At 39.2% G+C, this 20398-nt stretch overlaps 1 protein-coding gene across 11 annotated transcripts in view; it reads left to right on the plus strand.

The window, feature by feature from the left end:
- Positions 1 to 20398, plus strand: part of LOC139630484 (cadherin-22) — a 220045-nt gene that overhangs the window by 42597 nt on the left and 157050 nt on the right. For 2 of the 11 annotated variants that reach the window (XM_071493972.1, XM_071493979.1), the window contains one exon: positions 7805 to 7910. The exons of the other annotated variants lie outside the window; for them this stretch is intronic. The gene's annotated coding sequence lies outside the window, so the exon portion shown is untranslated. The remainder of the gene's footprint in view (positions 1 to 7804; positions 7911 to 20398) is intronic. 11 annotated transcript variants of the gene reach the window in all.

Here is a 20398-nt window from a genome sequence, read left to right on the forward strand (position 1 = left end):
TTCAAAGGAAACCAGAGGAAAAAAAGACTCAAAGGACAAAGATATTCTTTCATGAGATGATTTATTGATCATTTATGTGAAAACATCTTTCCATATTTTGTACATAAGCAAGTGTAGGTGCCCATATCATATGGAAAAAAATCTCCTTCCCACATATGTAATTTTCCTGTTTTTTGGAATAAAAACTCAAAACTACTAAGGTTTTCTCTAATAGTCTGGGGGCATTTTACTCTTTTAAGGTTATGCAATGGACTGAAGAATCTTTTGTCATTAGTAATAACGATAACCATAGTCAATAAAGCGAGATAAAGTTCTGGGTATTTTAATGGGTAAAAGTTGGTGTTTCTGAAATTCATTTCAGCTCATTTACAGCAGCTATTTTGTCATGTTCACAGTGCCAATGATCAAAGGCACCACTCAGTCTGTTCCACAGACATTAAAGGAAAGAAATGATTTACCTCTGCAAATGAAATACCTCCTGGAGAGCCATGCCCATGCATTTCAATGACTAGCTCGAGAATCCAAGAAATGCATGTCGAGAAATATTGAGGGCATGGGGTTGTGTTAATAGTTTGCCAATCAGACTGGTTCACAGTTTTGATGAGTGCATTCAATTAGATTTTCACATCAAATGAAATTTGGCAACACATTAATTGGTTTTGTCATGCTTTGATTTCACACATTGATGAAATAGAAGTTGTGACTGCCGCCAAACATAAAATACTGTAAAGTATTCAGTTCTGTATGGTCTTTTAAACCTCAACGAGAAAAACATTGCAGCCAGATTTCATACACTGATGAAGTAAAACTCCTATTCCTGATAGCATTAAAGTAGCAGTCATTTTGACAAGTGTGGAGAGGTTATCGGTTCACATTTGCCATCGGTCTGAGAGCCGCACCCCTCCAGGTCTAAGAGGAAGTGTGCTGAGTTGACGGAAACTCACCTCTTGTCTCCAGAGCGCCACATGTCTATCAGACCTGCCTCTGGCCTGATTGTTAAAGAGATGATCCTGTCACCCGTTTGACCTCAACAGTAAATGCTGTCCATTAACAACAACGAATGCTGTCAAAGTGTCCTTGAGAGCAGGACACTTAAGTCTTATCTGCTCAATCAACAGAAGTACCTCTATCATAGTGAGAGAGTGTGAGGTAAAACTCTCTCTTCCCCAGTGATGCTGTACTGTACATGTTTATCAGACTTGCCTGTGGCAAACACAACATCCCTGTTTGGGAAAAGATGCTGAAGCATTCCTCCAGTTTTGTCCCTACTTATTAGTGCTATCATTTTCCATTATGCTGTTACGAATCTTAACCTCTTCAGTCCTGTCCGAGCCACCTGTGGTCCATCATTACAAACCCGTGCATGGCTAGCCACTGTTCAGAAAGCATTTCTCTGACTTTTTTTTGGGGGGGGGCATTTTTATCATAATGGAGAGAGAGAGACAGGAAAGTTGAGGGAGAGAGAAAGGGAATAACATGCTGCAAAGGGCCTGGGTCAGATTCAAACCCGGGCCACTACGATAAGGACTGAGCCTAAATAGTATGCGTTCTACCAGGTGAGCCACTGGGGTGCTCTATTTCTCTGTAAACTTGAATATTCACATCCACAACAGTTATCCATGGTCAACAGTTAAGTGCTGAAAAAAACACAGCTACCTCATCAAGATTCTGTGTATATGGTTTGACCAGATTAGATTAACCATAGCAACATTAACAAATATCCCACCGTTGGCATTCATCCAAATTTTGCTAAATTCAGATTTGGTGAACAGAAAACAGATGAAAGCGATCATGGATGAGTTGCATAATCATATCTATTTTTCGGATTAGTGGAAAAAAAAAGAGATAAATATAACCTTAAAGAAGTTAAAGAATACTTAAACCAGTGAACTTTTGTCTATTGTAAAAAAACAAACAAACAAAAAAAAAAAACATTCAAGATGGCCAATATTCAAATAAAAATGTTCTATGTGCCAGATTTCCAATTCTTGCTGAACTGTGGGGTGTGGTCTGTATGGATCACGGATCAACAATTGCTCGTTACAGCCCGAGAAATATGTGACATGATTTCCAACCAAGCTCTTCACACCTCAAACAAGAAAAAAAGCAGCACAGGCAGAAATCTGTGAATGAAGTAACCCACCCAGTTCTAAGAAAATCTTGTGTTCATGCAGGACCTCATCACTCATATTAGAAGATAATTGTGAAATAGTTTTCCCATTAACCCGTTACATTTACATATTCAGTTACATTCATTTACATTTTCATTCGTTCATTTGTGAAATTAATATACACAACATCCTTGTACATTAACACTTTAGTGATATGCGGTGGATATCCTTTGTCCTTTAACTAAGCAATAGTATTAAATAATATCATATATTATATTTTGTATAAAAAATGTGTGACAGTCATGTATATACCAAACATCTTGTACTGTTATGCACTACATACTGTATAATTACATAGTAAAGACAATTTTGGACATAAATCAGAATCTTGTCTTGTATTAATTTGGGGAATGCTGTAATGTCCCTCCAAAAGAACTAATTAAAAGAACAGTTTGCATTTTCAGAATTAAACTTATTTGCTTTCTTGCAGAGAGTTAGATGAGATGATTGATACCACGCTTATAGAACAGTAAATATGAAGCTGCAGCCAGCAGCCAGTTTGCTCACTAATTACGAAGTTCTGTCTCATTTATTTAATCTGTACAAAAACCAAAGTGTGAAAATGACACATTTGGTTTTATGTGGGGGTTGTTACTTTATATTTCCATATCTTCCAAATCTAACTCTCAGCACGAAATTAAATAAGAGTGATTCCCAAAATACTGAACTGTTCCTTTAAGCTCACGAGGATCTTCCTACTTAAAGACATTTGAAAAGGATTTTAAGTCCAGGCCTGCTGCATCTCTTATGGGAGCCGTCGCGACATCCAGCTCCTGGTAATCTATACTTTACCTGCAGCCAGACATTCACATGTGCTTTAATGCTGGACATCATTTTTCTGATTTCAGCCAAGAATGTTCTTATCCTTATGGTATTAAGTTTTATTGCACGTTATGTGCTTCAGCTGCAGGGCAGGTTTCAAAGATAATCTACAATCTTCAATTTGTGACTGATACTAAGCTTTAAAAATGTATGGCGGAAGGGGTGAGAGGGAGCGAGAGGGTGGATGAGAAGCACAACCTCTGCCAAGCTTGCTGGCCACAAAAATGGCTGCCTGTTTGATTTCTTCCCATGGTCTCTTTGGGGCCTGAGTCACTACCCTGCTGAGCTTCACCACTGCTGCTCTTTGAAGTGTGCAGCAGGGATGTTCACACAAACTCAATTTTGTGCGACGCATGTACAGACACACAGCACACACTAGTGCCCATGTCTCTCTCTCACACACACACACACACACACACACACACACACACACACACACACACACATTTGTACTTCCATCTTTGTGAGGACACTCATTGACATAATGCATTCCCTAACCCCTTACCCTAACCTTAACCATCACAACTGAGTGCCTAACCCTAACCTTGACCCTAACCTTAACCTAAACCTAATTCTACCCATAACTCTAAAACCAAGTCTTAGCCCTCAAAATGTGATTTTAAGGTGTCTCAAAAAGTGAGGACCGGCCAAAATGTCCTCACTTTCCCAAAATGTCCTCACTCTGTTAGTAAAATACTTTTTTGGTCCTTACTATGTAGCGAGTACAAGTACACACACACACACACACACACACACACACACACGCAAACACAGACATGCAGGATACATATATGGGTGAGAACTTGATTACTACAGACAGTATAGGTACACTCAGCCACCCTGCTCAAGGAAACTACAAATTATGAAGCCAGTTTGATGGTTCCTCATGTGTTGATGTGTTGAGTTAAATAGTTTATTTAGTTTAATATTTTATTTTAAATAGTCAACACGTATCAAGGCACCAAAACAGCTCTGTTCTCAAACGACTAGCCACATTTTGTATCTTGGTTACAGCTAATATAACTGAAACTGCTTTCTTGAATGAGAAAGAATTTCACCACTTCATTTGTGGAAAGCTTGGCTAAAAGTGATCTGGCATTGTGCTGGGCTGGCAACCCTGTAGATTTGAAAATAGATAATTATATGTGTAACTGGTTAGTGTCTAGCATTGTGTGCATTGAGTTTTGATCAAGAGGCAAAGACCAGGATATTGTTAGAAGTGGTCTCCATTTATTCTGACAAAGAGGTAAAAAGCAAAATCCTCCAGTCAACTGTGATCATGTAACTTAGACCCTCTTGAGTACAACAGCAAAAGGGGAGAAGTAAAGGAGGGAGATATATTTGCATATATTTGTAGCAGAGACCCCGCAGAAGTGACTGTGGGGCTACAGAAACTGAGTCTGTAACGTTCCACATACTGACTCTGGACATGTCAGGCTATAAATATTAATACAGATTCTGTGTTATTATATTACTACATATTACTGCTGTATAACTCACTCTGATACATATGTGTATTGATTATTGATTAAACTGTTGCGTAGCATGAATATAGCTTTATATCTATGTTTACAGCCATAAGGAACCCTGTCTTTTGTATTAATACCATTGACCTACTTTAATTTAGTAAAAAGCAGACCTACTTTATTAATTGTTATTATTATTATATTATTTTTTGGACCTTTCAAGTTAATTTGAGGATTCACATTTAGAAATTAGTAGATTTGGTGCTCATGTCTTTCTGAAATGGGTTGTAATATGTGCCTCAGCCATCATCCATACGGCTTGTTGACCATAGGTTGCTAGACTATTCTTTTAGCATCTTACACCGATTCATAATCTGATGCGATGCGGACGTCAAATTGTTTCAGTGTTTACCAATGAAGATGTCCTGAGCTGCTCTGTGCATCAGCAAACTGTGAATTTAAAACTGACTAGTAGCGAGGTGCTAGCTCTGTTATTCTGACAGTATCCTAACTGTCAGTTAGGATACTGTCAGAATGTCACTCTTTATTAGAGCCTATATAATCAGCCTATATAAAATACAGCAGTATACAAATAAAAATAAAAAAAAAGTCATTCTTGTTCAGGAGAGGATTAAAATGTATTCATTTTCCAAAGAAGAATTCACAAATGAGGTAAAAAAAAAAAATTTCATCCCCTTCTTTCACATCTTATTGCACTACATTGCTCATAGAATATTTGGACATTTTTTTTGCTCGATGCATGTTAGGTATAGGTGTTTTACCACTAAATACCTGTAATTTCAGGCACAGAAATTTGCCTTGCTTTAAGCCCTGGGAAAGACAAAATTGTCTTATTACAATACTTTTATTCCAAGGGTATCATTTCCTTTCATAGATAATTTTATTTAAATGCTGATACAATAAGCCAAGTTTTTCAGTGTGACTTCTCTATTGTACTTCTGATAATATCTAACTCAACACCTGTGTGGCAGCATTCATTGCAGGTGTATTACATTTATGTCTCAGTTCTTTGGAGTGTCTGGAGAAAACGAAATGAGCCTCGATCTTTGTACCCCCCACCCCACCCCCCACCAGTGCTTGCCACGAACAACAGTGTTGTGTAGTCATCAAATGCATAGTCATCATGCCCGTTTCACCGGTTTGTTCCAGGCCAGGCGATAAGGGAGGGGACTTCAGTCCACAGAATGAGGTTCATACTCAAATGAAGTCTGTATTCATTGATAAAGCGCCCTTGTAGCATGTAGCCTCACTGTCCCTTCCTCCCTTCATGAAGCCCTTCCTGGCAATCTGAAAATTTAAATTGGTTCTGCACCAGTCATAGTCAGGTTCTCCCTGCGCTCATCACTCACGCTATTGCAATATATTACAGATAGCGGAGATGGACTAGATTATGTTGGCAGCCTTAGTGATATGTGTGTATGTGCATACAGTGTGATTACAAGTACTCTGTGTGTGTGTGTGTGTGTGAGGGATGTGAATATAGGCATGTTTTATTTTACTCAGCACTCAGTTCATGAGGTGTGTCATCTGTACAGCAAAGGTCAACCAAGGTGAATTTAACATCTGGCAACAACATGGCATAAATAATCCCTCCTGCAGCCAGACCTCATATAATGTAATGTGCAATCCAGTATATTGAAATTGCCTACCGGAGAGGAGTCTTAGAAAATTGGCCATCTGCCGTCAATTTGAATGTAAGTTAGTAATTATAGTCAGTCAGATGTTTCATGTGTGTTCATAGTTGAATCCCTTTGTGTGTTGATACACAGATACCAAGTTAAGGTGTGACTAAGTCCGATTGACGGTGCTGTGCCAGCGTCATCAAACATACAGCTCTGTTGGTGACAGGATAGGTCATATTTACTGACTGAGTCGAACAAGAAAAATCTAAATTGAAAATAAATTGGCCATAGGTGTGCAAGGTCGCTTTCACACGTTGCTGCCTTCTAGTTTGTGGTCTGATCTGATTTGTGTTCACACTTTCTTTTTACAAATAAACCAAGAGCTGTAAGCATGAAGTCATACAGACTGACAGGGAATTCATTGTTTGGACAGTTTTTGGTGACTGTCATTGTTCATCAATTGTGCAGCATGGACCCTCGCGGGAAAATCAAATTTCGGCACGACATGAAGTCATGCTGCACTTCACTGCACCTTATGTGCATAATTATGTCCTCTGGTGTCACAAAGAGCTCACGGAGAAATAAATGGTTATGAACGTTATCAGCAGAGACTCCAATTCAGCCTCAATTTGAGAATAATGATGAACAGGTAGAAAGAGAATGAAAAAAAGGAAGTAAGGTACAGGCACATCGCACCTCTGTTTTACCTCCATTTCACTGTTTGATTGATCAGGAAAAATCCCAGCTGTCACTTCCTTCACAGTTCACTGCCACATGATTAGTGTCTGAATTCCTACCAGAACTCCTGCCCCAGACACAGCTTCTCACATGAGTTTAATGATTCATTTGGTTTGTTTATTTGATTTTTTTTTCCTGTTAAAAGAAACCAAACCGAAGGGAAAACATTAACAGCTTTACCAAGGCGTCCACTAATTCAGACCAGAGCAAACATACTGTAGGTTTGAAAATGCTCTCAGATGCTCTTGTTCCAGTTGTTTAGTCTGCACCAGTTTAATTGACTTAACACCAGCTCGTATGATCCAACATAACCAAGCAAGTGCATCAGAGTTTGTTTCAACCAAATCAAATAGGCGTAAAAGCAATATTGTTTCAAACCATGATCCAATTCTAATTTTGTTAGTGATCGCCCAAATCCCCTACCTTTAGCACGTGCATCATATGTGGTAGTCACGCTGTAAATGTAATATTTGGAAATGTATTATTTGTTGCAAATACTATGTTTAGTAAGTTTAGTGTCTACATCATTATTTACACTCAACTGCAGAATTATCTGCTTTCATCGTATTGCAGATCATATTGCATTCACAGAAGGATGATACATGTAACATCTGTCTGACTCAATTTATTTAATTGAATTTTCCTAGTTCACATTAACTTCTTTGCTGTAGTGTAGATCATTTACAGTGGGAGATGTGATGCGTGCTTCAATAATGTATTTATCCCTTATAGAGTACATATGTGTACAGTACAGATGGGGGGGGTGGGTTGACACATGTGGATCTGTATGTGATTAGATAATGTTCAACTGTACCAAACACATTTTGATGTGGTCTTCACTGAGTCACTGTTGGCTCACCCAGAGAAGTGGATCACAGAGCTCTGAACAGCTGAACCGAGTACAAAGGAATTCAGCACAACAACAGATGTAAATAAATTGTAAATCACCATAATCGTGTTCCAGGAGGCCCGAGAAATGGATGATGTCATTAGGGGCACAGCCGGTGCCTGGTCCCAGAACAGCCTCTCAGGTGGAATGTACTGCAGTCCCACTATTCCCCTGTCGAAAGGTAATGTAGAGTCCAATATCTACTCTCTTCTCGGAGGGAGAGGCTGCTTTCTTGTTGAATAATTGAGACCCAGATAAAAGACCAATGGTTTTGCATTAGACAACAGCGTGGCCTCATTGGCTCTCACTCTCTTTTAAAAGCTGTGCTTCTCCACCTTTCCTATTTTCTGAGTTTTCTTACTGAGTCTTTGTGTGACCTGGTGTCTGACACACACACACATACACACACACACACTGCTTTTGGAGGGTAATTGTCTTGGTAAATAATTATGTGTTGGTGTTTCCCCAACTAATAGCTTCCCTACCGTTTGGCTAGGCATGCTTAAAATTACTGATAGGACTGTCTTGTGAAAGATAAACTTAGGTAACGTGTAGGTTAAAGCAGTGCGACCTCATCTGTTACTCCTAAAGGTGGAGATATGGTCATACAAACTTCCAATTGCTTGGTGGAAGATCTTATCGTCAAGCCAACATACACATTCCCACCCACCTCTTGTGCCCAATGATAGTAGGGTTTATTGCTCAGTTCCCTTCACCCCTGAATCCCCTTGTCAATAGGCAGGTCAGTGCACCACCATTATTAGGAGTATTGGTGCTGGACCATCACACATTCTTGTCCTTTATTATCCTGTGTTTTTTTTTTTAATTACACTGAGATGGCTGAATATGGTTATTTGCATTTTCTTCCCATCTGTCTGTTCATTTTGTATCACCTGAAGCATATTCAGAACAGTGCTTACCACAAGAGAGCAATGTTTGATGCTAGATATGTTTCAGATTTTTGTTTTAGAGAGAACAGGTAAAAGGTATATTGATGAACCTTAATTGTATTGTACAGCTTATAAGCAGAATGTGGATGGAGAGCATGAAAAGTGAAAATTAAGTATGCATAATAATTGGCTCCAACTTGAGTCTGATGAGCACTTACCGTGAAAGGTCACTCATCTTAATGCACTGAATAGGTCACCAAAACCCAGGTGGTTATGGGTTTCTCTTTTCCTCCGACATCTAGTCTCTTTTCCCAAAGCCATGCTGTCCTGGATTTGAAGTTGCCTCACAGACAGGCCATACTTTGTCTCTGGGACAATCCATTGTTGCCTAAGAAAAAAGTAGTGTCACCTTTTTTGTTCACTTGATTGTTAATGTAACCTTAGACATGTTTTCTGCTAGCACTCCCCTGTCTCCCTTGTTGTAGGATAAAAGAATGAGAGGAATGAGGAAGATTTGACCTACAAGTAGACTTGCAGTAGAATTGGACATCAACATTAAACCAGACTGGTGTACATGCGCGACAGACTACATGCTCTTGGAATAAGTGGTGGTCAGCACAGTAGTTTTGGAAAGGAGTGCTTGGGGATTGACAATAAAGTGGTGCAGGCAGGGATGAACAAAAAAAAACTGTGAAAAAGGGTTGGCTCTGCTGTGAGGCTGTGCTTTAGCACTATTGGAGAGGAGCATGAGGACGAAACTGAACTCCATTTGAGATAACATGTCCCGCCCAGTGCTGTGGTGCAGCTACAGAGCACCTTCAGACTCACATATTCAGATTGTGCAATGATTTATGCCCAGTTATCCCCAGCTGGCGGGGTGCCTGTCAGCACTGTCTGCATGAACTACCCTGGACTGTCTTTTGATTTGTGTTGTACCAGTCCTTGCGGCATTTTCATGCACAGTTGATATATTTTAGAATACATGTATATGCTTGATAGCATATTTTAATATATAGAGAAAACTCTGGTCATGGTTTTAGAACATACCAATGTATATTATTTTTGATGTTGTACTTGCTGCAAAATGTTAACTTAATATATTCCTCTGCGGTACGAGATTCTCTTCATAGTAGTAGGCTACTTCATTGGGAACAGAATTTAATAATATTACAAACTGCCGTTTCTACATCTTTTTCCTCCACCTGGTAAAAGTGACAATGTGGTGACAGTGTTGCATTTTCCCTAATCCGTCCAGCCTATATGACAGAGAAACTTGTTGCATCTTGAATTCCACAATAGGTTATTGATCTTCACATCTCAAAATTGTATGTGATGCCCTGACACAGCTAAATTTGATTCTGAGTGGATAGAAGAAACTCTCATATACTCTGCAGCCAAACATAAAAATCTATTTTCTGTTTAAAGAAAGAGGAGAAAAATCCATTCAACCATCTTGTATTGCTTGCTATATAACAGGTAACTAATGCAGTTATAGTTTCTGGAGCTTGTTTTCACTACATTAATTACACTATTTCTGTAATTTGTTATATGTTTCAGCATGTGTTATGATGCTGTCATGCTGTTTGTGGCCATGTTGGAGAAAACTTGACTACTTAAGTGCAGCTCCCCGTTTTAGTCCAGACAGCAGTGCATGACTCTATGTGGTGCTGTCTGACAACAAAAGCACAAAAACATGTATTTTCCACATGAATGATATAATGCACCATCTCGCGTCCTTATACACACATAGTATTACATTTATGGGTGGCTGTGGTGGCCAAAAATGTTATGAGCCAGATCCCCTTGGGCTAAACCTTTCAGAAAGTCCAAATTCTATTTTGAACAGCCGTGCGATATGTTTGAACTCATTTGGAGCACACAAGGCTGCTTCAGTGTTTATTTATACTTTATGGAATAAATAGTAATATTGCAAATTTTCCATCTAGATTGAACATTTTATTCATTAAAAGGATATATGAAAATGTGAAATTTACCTTTTAATGTTACATCTTTCTACATGTCACAGCTGCACTTGTGCAAGATAATGATTTTTTTTTTCAGTTTTGACAAACATGATATGTGCTTCAGGTTTAGAGGTTTGTAGCTTATACATAAAGCTATGCAGCTTTGAAGCATCATATTATTTTATCTTGTATTATGTTGTATGTCATTTTTATCATGCATGACAAAGTAATTCAAGGGGGGCACTGAACATAGCTGGTGTTCACAACGCCAACCTGATATTTTAAAGGGTAAGACTTTGAACAAAGATTTGTATGATGCAGTTATACTGTGGTTAATTAAAGCACATTGAACTAAGCATTGAACAATACAAACCACCTACGCTGGCTTTTCAAAGAAAATCTGTCAAAAGGCTTCAGGGCCTGTCCCTCTCTCTCTTTCACTCTCTCCACCATTGGAACATTAAAATAATTGCCAACAATTATTATGATTGGGTCCAGTGAGTTTGCTAAGTGACTGACAGTTTTTTTTTTTTTGTTACTGTTGAGAGTGCAGTAGAGAAAAATGGATTCACTCCCAAGAGCTATTTCAGTGATGCAACTTATCAGGCAGATTAATGGCTTAACAGACCGAAACACTTGCTATTTGTTGTGATTGCGAATTTGTTCTTTTCTCTTTGAAATTTTATTAACTTTTCAAAATAGCAAATACAAACTCAAAAATCAGTTCTTGACAACACTTAAATATATAGCAGATTGAAATTTCTTGTCAGGCCATGTTAGAAGAATTGTTTGACATTTAGAGAAATATTATTGTTTTCCTTTTTGCTGAGATAAGAGGATCGATACCTCTCTCATACACGCTAAAGCTACAGCCAGCAGCCAGCTAGTTCGGCTTAGCACAATGATTAGAAAGAGTGAGAAAGAGCTAGGCTTGCTCTTTCTAAAAGGCAACCTATTTGCACTTTTAAAGCTTACTCATTAGCATGTTACATCTTGTTTGTTTAATTCCTACAAAAACCAAAGTGTAAAAATAACAATTTGGGGGTGCTTTGCAGAAATGCAAGTGTGATTTCTTGGCTGGGCACAGTGTATTCCTGGAGTCTTCTCATCACCATCATTTACAGTCAGCCACTGGAGAGTCCAGGAAGTCGCTGCTCTCAACCAAGAAACAGTCTAGAAGTAGTATCATTTTTTTCATCCCTGTGTCAGATTTATTTTATCATGATAAACCCCTTTGGGGCGAGAGAAAGAAAAAAACTCTTAACTCAGCATCCACTGGGACGAGTGTCAAGCTCCTTTAATCATAGGCTTGTTTTGTTCATATGTAGTACCTGGAGCCTAGAATAGCATATATCGGAGTGTTGCAGATATAAATGAATTTCGAGTTGACATTTAACTAGTAACATGGCTAAGTCCCGTAACCTGCACCTCATGACACTGTGGCAGGGGGTTACTTGCCATAGCTGTAATTAAACATAGCCACTATTAGACACCTGACTGATGAAAGGCCACACCACAGTGTGATGTATTTAAATTCAACAGACTAATCTAGTATGGGATGGCTGACTGATGGAGTAGCCTATGGCTTCTCGCAGGACCTATGAATAATTTAATAGAGGCCCAAGTTTAATAGGCTCCATTATAGAAGAGGAGGAGAGGTGCTATTTATGGTATTTCAGTACTGTTTACCAGGCTTAGGTCATTCTTTAGTTCCAACTGTTACAGTGATATTTTCTTCTCCTTCTGATCTGATTGAAACATTTTGTCACAAATGCCACAGCATTTCTTCTCAGAGTCATAATTCAGTCAAATAAAAACACACAAATCAAGCACACTATAATCAGGGGAAAACAGTTAAGAGATCCTAGACAAAACAAAACATACTCCTTTAAACTTCTGATCTTGCTCATCATTATCATATTTACACTTTTTCTTCAGTTTCAAATTAACTCAGGTCATTGTTGTCTGTACAATGGAAACAGGAACTGCTAGTAATCAAAGCAGCATGACCCTTCCAGTTTGCAGATTTTCAGAAACAAATAGGCTCACAAACTTCAGCAGAGTAATTAGAATGCACTGTAAACTTATGAAATCATTGTCTTATTTTATTATTATTAGTCCATATTTGTATTTTCCAACATTAATCACTCCTGTTCTATTTCTACTATTCATGTCCACCCAGATCATTACTCAGATTTTATCTAGATGCAATTTAGATCGAATGTCAAAGATATACAATACAAATAATATTTCATTATTCATTTACTGTAATCTAGGTGCAATCACAGCATCATCATTGGCAGAACTGGGACTTTTCCCAATGGGCTGCTACACAAAATTTTAATGAGTCTCCTGCTGTATTTACTGCTGTACCGTCCAATCTGAAATCTGATCTCACACTCTCTGTACTAACTTGAAGGGTTGTATGGTCATTTTAGAAAATAGCTACCTTGCTTTTGTAGATTCTATAATTTATATCCATGTGTTTGTATTTCATGTATTACTCTACAAATCATTATAGTTCCTTTAATCTCATGTACTGCATGATTCTTGTAAAGTGTGACATGACCTGTATGTAGTGGTTTGTCTCCAGATGGGTTTTGGTGGTCTAGTCTGAGTCAAAAGCCCCGCCCAGTAGTCAGTCTGTCTATCTATCCATCCATCCATTCATTCATCCATCCTTGCTCTATGCACCAGACATCACCAAAGGAAAACATCTCTCCATCTCACCTGTGATTCTTCAGATTTTCACCTGGCTAGAGATTCATGTGTCCTGTCTTCTGCTGGCAGTAGCTTATTAACTGGCGCTGACTGATCTATACACAGCATAGAGTTGGAAACAGTCACACACAAACACAATACACGTTGGCTACCTGGCCTGCTGTGGTTGTTGGTGTGGGAATGGAATCCAGCCATACCCTCTTGTAGCACTCTGACACGTTGAGTTAAACAATTCATTGCTTTATAAGCCACCTAGAATGGAACATAATATATGTCATGTAGACTGGAGGAGGGTGTATTGTGTGAATTGTGTCCGTGAATAGGTAGGGGGAGAGATAAGGTGTGCAATGTGCTGGGTGACTCACTGAAATACAACTGCTTCTGAGTTAAAAAAAGACCTTTAGGAAAGTCCGATTCTGCAGTTTGAAGTGGGAGATACTGAGATGGGCCATTTTCGACCCTGTTCCACGTGCAACCATATTCCATATTCCTGACCTGATGCATGCCAAGTGGCTCCAAAGATGAAGAGAAGAATCTCTTGTCTGAGCCATACTAACAAAAAAGCAAAGGAAAATATAATTGCTTTAAGAGGAGACATACAGAGACGATGACTAAGGTGAAAAAAATGTTTCTCGTTAATATTTGAATGCAGTAGCTATAACTTCTTTTCTTTTCTAGATTTGTTCTTTATTTTTTATATCCTTGCACACAATGTACAGTGTCTCTGTTCAAATAACTATAATAGGGAAAATGAATTTGATCCTGTCTGCAGTGTTGTTTTCAAAATGAATTAATGGTAGACCTAAAATGTTTTTGTATTGGACTGTAAGTTCAATTTAGTGAAATTGATCCATAAGATATTTAGAAGGAGAGTTCAACAAAATAGTCTTGACAAGTTTCATTTTGTGGCCATGGCTGCATTTTGTCCCCAGTTTAGGAATCTTACATAACCAAATATAGGTTAATAGATGAGATGGGCAGTTTGTCTTGTGCTATTTCTTTGTATCATGTCTGTGTAGGATGCGACATTCATTCATTTTTATCTGAGAAACAGAAAGGTCACAGATGTATCATTGCATGTGCCCCTGTCAAAATGCCCCCTGAGGTTGTCATGACAGCAGATACTAACTACAAATCTCAGTCTTGTTTTTATCCCCCTCTGAAATATGATGTGGCAGGACAGTGTTACAGCCCACACGTATGAATATCGGCAGCAATGTATCACTCACTGCTCACATATTGATCATGCCTGCTCTCACAGTATAACGATGTAAGTTAAGTCACTGGTTGGTCAACTGGGACTGGGGCAAGATGTTAGGTTGGGTCCCACTGGTATGACTTTAGATCATACCGTACATTTTCATACCACATTCAAGGTCAAAAAGATTAATAACTGTTTGAGCTGTGGATTTGCTGTGATTGGCACACACACACATATACTACACAAACACACACACACACACAGGATTAGGTGGTGGTTACTTTTAGAGCTACTGTGCAACTCCCCCAGATTACATCTTTCAAAATGTACAGTAATTTACACTGATTTGTCAAAGTCAGTAATTCCTTTACCAATGATTTATTGTGTTCTAGATATATATATCTAAATGCATTTGAACATGTTTCACTGTACAGTATAATGTTTTGTTCTGTTTTTTTTGCCATTTTGCAGTTTTGTCTCAATGTCAAATTGGAGCTATTAGACCCTGTTTAATTTGCGCTCAGTTGCACAGAAAATATTACAATAACAATAAAAACAAATAAAATGTCTGGTATCAGCTGTTGGTAACACAAGAGTTAATGCTGCTACATTCAGGGTCTAACCTGAGGAGGGTAAGAAATTGTTTTGTGATTGTGCCAAGTAACCCACGGTTTAGTCCCTTCCATGGGATTAGTGAACAAATTTGGCCACATCCTGTACCTCTGAGTTGGCATAACAAAAAGGCACAGCGTGTGGCCAAACGATTTGATTGATGAATTGTTATTCTTAATCATCTCAACATAATAGACACCGGTCTCAAGGTTTCAAGGGTTTATGTCATGTGAAACAATTTAAAAAATCACTGCATTAAACGTATTTGTTGATGTTAGTGGAGGTGGACGACAGGGCAGGCCCCTGGCACAGTAAACGCTGCTGAAAGAGAGAACAGCTATTATTTAATTAGGGTGCATTTTTTTAAATGCTGTTAATTGTTACTATGTCAAAACACACACTCACACACACACACACACTCACACACACACACACACACACACACACACACACACTTGGGTGAAAAAGACTCCTGAAGAAAATTCTTCAAAGCCTCCACTGATCTTTGGAGAGATACCCCTCCTGTTCTCAGGTCTGCACAGCCCTGCCCTGCTCCACTCTTCTCAGGGTGCTAATCTGAGTTATACCCTGGATTGGCCAGGGCAAACCTAAACACCCTGAGGCTCTTGGAAATATACCTGGCCATCTGACAAACAACCTCAGGGGTGTAATATCCCAACATGACAGCTTTTATTCCGGTTCATCTATCTCTGGGCATGCACAGAGTCATGCCAGGTCTCTTCACTCCTGCTGTGGTGTGGAGACCTTGCATGAATCTCCCATATGCAGGAACCCTAGACAGGGACAATCCTCTTGGCCATCTGGCATTTGAAGCAGAGTGTAGTCTTCTGCTGAGTCTTAAAAAGAGTCTTTCTGTGTATAGAAAGACCCATTTTGATGAAAAAAGCCCTCAGATATGCAATTGTAACCACCTGACTAACACATAAAATACTGCTTTGAACCCTGCGGCCAGGATAATTCCATCAAGAAGAAACACATCAAGAATAAGCCTATTGTCAAATTAAAAGTAAAGACATAAGAAATATTTTCCAGGCAATTTTTTTAGCAGGTTGCACTGTCTTTAGAGAAAGCAGAATGGAGTCATCACACCAGTGCATTGGCTACATATGGTTTTAGTGACTATTGCTCCTTTAATAAATGGCAAAGAGCCAAAATATCTATAAATCTTTAATCTGTGTCGACTGCTCAGATCACTCAAATTGCCCTGTGCTGGTTTGCCCAGTGTTCCAGCTGTTGAAACAAACCTAGTAAAGCATCTTTTAGTTTCCATGGACCTCATCTCACAACAAACTATATCTGACATCTGCTCCAAGTCTGATAAAACAAGACTAAAACTTTTCTCTCTGCTAGTGCTTTTTTTTTTTTTTTTTTTTTTAAATTAAATTTAGGCCTGTTTGTGTCTGCTCTGTGAACTGCACTATAACACTTAGATGTTGTTTTTCTGCATTTGTATTTCTGATGTAAAGCACTTTAGATTGTCCTTTTTGTTTGTAAGGTGCGAAACAAACTTTGTGCTCCATTGATTGTCAAATTCAAGAAATCAAACAAGGTAAACTAGGTCACTCTCCTGTAGTTTTCTTGAGATGAAAGTACAGTCCACTGCTAAAACATATAGCATACCAACATAAGGAAAATAAGTGAGCAAAATATGTTTGGAAGTCATGTTTTTTTTTTTTGTTTTTTTTTAGTATGTGTTAAAATTAGTCTAAAAGTCCCACTCGCAGCCCCTTGAAACTGCATCACATTGGTTTTCAACCCACTTCCCATCTGAAATTTTCACCCTTAAAGGTCTTTGTATGAATGAATTGCATGTTTAGGTTGAAACCCTCTCTCTGTTTGCCTCTCACTGAACAGCACACACACACTCTGAAGTAACTGAGCAGCAGCACACCTCAGCTGCAGCAAACAGGGGGAGACAGAGGGCTTTGTGACCATTCATCACCGCTAATAGGTCAGAGTTTACAACCTGACGTTGGGCATACATCATCGGTCAGACACGGGGACCAGGGGGAGAATGGAGGAAGAGGTATGACGGTACAGCAGGAGCCGGGTGAGATTAGATTATATGATGTCGGCCACATTCAGCGACAAACTAAACACAGAAGAAAGGGTTCACTTCAATTCTATTGCAGAATCTGTCCCATCAAGGATTAGAAGACAAACTGGGCAGAGGAGCTTGAATTCCTCTGCAGTTTAAGGTCTAGTTCGGCTCTAGAGGAGGAAGGTTTGCCAGGCCACAGGATACTGCAGGTGAGAAATATTTAGGAGTATATGCATCAGACTCACCTGGATTTGCTTCATGAAGAGGTTAAACATGAGTGACACAAGGTCAAGTCTTCCTGAAGCAAAATGTAGTGAGTTTGGTGCTCTACAGTATTTCTCACCTGCAGTGGCCTATGGCTGTCTTCAAAGTGCTGTCCAGCTCTTCTTTTCTCTGCTGTTGAATCAGCTGCATACGGCTTTGTCAAATCTAAGATCCTATTAAATCCATTCATTATATCCCTTTGTGCAATCTGTGACTCTGCTCTCCATCTGTGCATCAGACAGTGCTCATCCAAGAGGGTAAACTTGACAACAGCATGTGTTTGCTAACCTGAACATTTTATATGACTTTTAAATTGCACAGCGAACCTCAGATGGAAGATCACAGAGGGATCCATCCTGACAGGGGACCTTTTTTTCCACACTGTGGATTAGAGATTCTCTGTGTCGATGATTGGCTGAGCCCAACTCGTGTTGACATCCAGGCAGGTGCCTGCCTGTCATTAAGGTTTAATAAGACTCGCCACATAGTTCCTCATTAATAGCTGCCCACAGGGCACACTCAAGACCTTTGCATAGAAAGGGGAGAGAGCAGCAGAGAAGAGATGGTGGGGTGACTTGAAAAGAGAGATGACACGTTCATATGGCTCTACTGATAGAATACTAATAAAGCTGGACACATGTATGTATGTGCGCACACACTATCCCTTTGTAAATCTATACACTGCACAGCAGAGCAATCTACTGCCGATGAAATTCGAATTCAAACACCAACCAATTACTTCAATTTAAGGGAAAGAATTTGAGACTCTCAGCCTAAATATTTGAGCTGAGGAAGCGAGTGTAGTGGAGTTTTGGGAGTAAACACATTTCTCTGTGTAGGCCTGATAATGTCAGGGGTGTGTGTGTGTGTGTGCGTGTGTGTGTGTGTGCGTTGTGCATGCACAGGACTTGAGAACTTAGAAATAACTCAAATGCTAAATCAAAAGAAAGAGTTGTAAATCTGCCCTCTAGATACCCACTAACTGCTGAACTCTAAAAAACATCAACTGCACAGCTCCCGAAGCTAGCAGTACCAAAACTATTTTTGTTGATCCTGTATGTGTGCATAATTCTGCAGTGCTGGGTGTTTTCCGAAAAAAAAAATAAAATAAAATAACTAAACAAAAAAACTAAAAACCAAAAAAAAAAAACAAAAAACTAATGTTATTGTTAACCAGCTCCTGTGCTTTCTCTGTCGCTTCAGAGAACAATTTATTTGTATTTTATTACAAAAATGCTCAACACTCACCTTAAATGACCTCTGATATAAAACTTTACAATATAAAACTCTGCTGTTTTATTACTGGGGAAGCTTTTTGGCTTGATGTGCACCGAGAAACCATCTCTGATTGTGGGGTGAAGTGTTTTAGGTGCAAACACAACGTAGACATTAGAGTTGAGGGCAAAGCACTTAAAAGACTCTTCCTGTTCAGAGTCAAAGATCCGTGAAGGGTAAAACCATGTAAGGCAGCTGGAGTGTAATAAAGACAACTGAAGGCGTACACATGTTCTGTTGACATTCTGAGTGGGGGGGGGGCAAGGTCTTAGTCACCCTGTAGCGTCTGTTTTACAATTAGATGTAGCTACAGCACCTGTGTTGCTGCTGTGTATGTGATCTAGTGTTTGACAAACACAGTTTGGGGAGTCATCCCCTTCAATAAGTCAATAAGGGAAAGAAGAAAGAGTAAGGCTTGTGATAACGTGCACTATTTTTTTTTTTTGTTTAAAAAAAAAAAAAGAAACAGGAACGCTTTGGATGACCAACAGTATAAAGTGTGGCCACATTAGTCAGCATAGAAAATGTCGGGTTTGCCAACTCCATAGTTGCAAGATCTGAGTAAGTGGGAACAGGAAACTGGACTCAAATGCAGACATAGGTCTATTTCATTTATTTAAATTACGGATGTTAAAGGGTTAACCTGATAAAGCCCAGTATGCTGTGGAATTATGTCCATACTGGATGAATCTGCACCTCACTCTTCATGTCCAGTGCAAGCATTCAGTACCAGTGACTTAGTGCACCACCTATGTTGCGAGGTTGACAGTAAAAGTGCCGTGATTGAGGTGGTGAATGGGCATTTGGCAAATCATACTTACACTTTTTACTGAGGTACCATACAGTGGATTTACAATTACACAAATACAAGCTTCAGAACATCTTTGCAAACCTATGGGGTGATATGTATTGTCCATACAGCCTATATTTGATGTAAAAAAACACATGGCTGTTTTTGTTGAGTTGCAGAATGGCACAGACTTCCCACTATATGTACATAGAATATGACATACAACAGGGCAGCATTACATGCACTCCAAACAGTAGCACATAACACTGCATGCGTCCTCCTCTTGGCTTATTCCAGGCCGATGCATCTCTTTTTCTGCCACCTCTCCATCAGCCTCTGCTCCTCCCTCTAGCCCCCACTCTCCTTTTGGCCTCTTAAAAGATCTAAAAACAAAAGAACCTCTGACAGGGACATATTATATGCTGTTGAAAAAAAACAAGCAAATGTCTGCAAAATAAATAAATAAACTGCCCTGCGACTTTCTTTAATGCATGGGGTTTTATTCAGAGAACGGACAAAAGATGTAGCGTTGTCAGACGGAGTAGAGACCGGAGCAAACAGAGTGTGTGGGCGTGTGTGAATGACAAACCAGAAAGTGCTTGTTTTTAAAATGTCCTCTCCATCTCGCAAACTGAGTAAAATATAGTGCGATGCCAGTTCTGTTGAGAATGTATGGGCATCATGTTTTGAGCAGGCTACACACAGAACACTGGAGAGAAATGTCACGCACATAGCTCACCTGAAAAGGCCAGTGCTGTATCATTGCGCTTTTCTTCAGATCAGAACCTCAGAACAGTGCCATTATTTCAACAAAAAGCCCTTTTGACATAACCACACTATGTTCCTCCTTAACCTTGAATTTACTGGCACATTGTTTTGACTTGTTTTGA

Source organism: Trachinotus anak, unplaced genomic scaffold (genome assembly GCF_046630095.1).
Source record: "Trachinotus anak isolate AG129_WGS33_773 ecotype Australia unplaced genomic scaffold, CSIRO_AGI_Tana_v1 ptg000013l, whole genome shotgun sequence".
In the NCBI taxonomy this organism is placed as follows: Eukaryota; Metazoa; Chordata; class Actinopteri; order Carangiformes; family Carangidae; genus Trachinotus; species Trachinotus anak.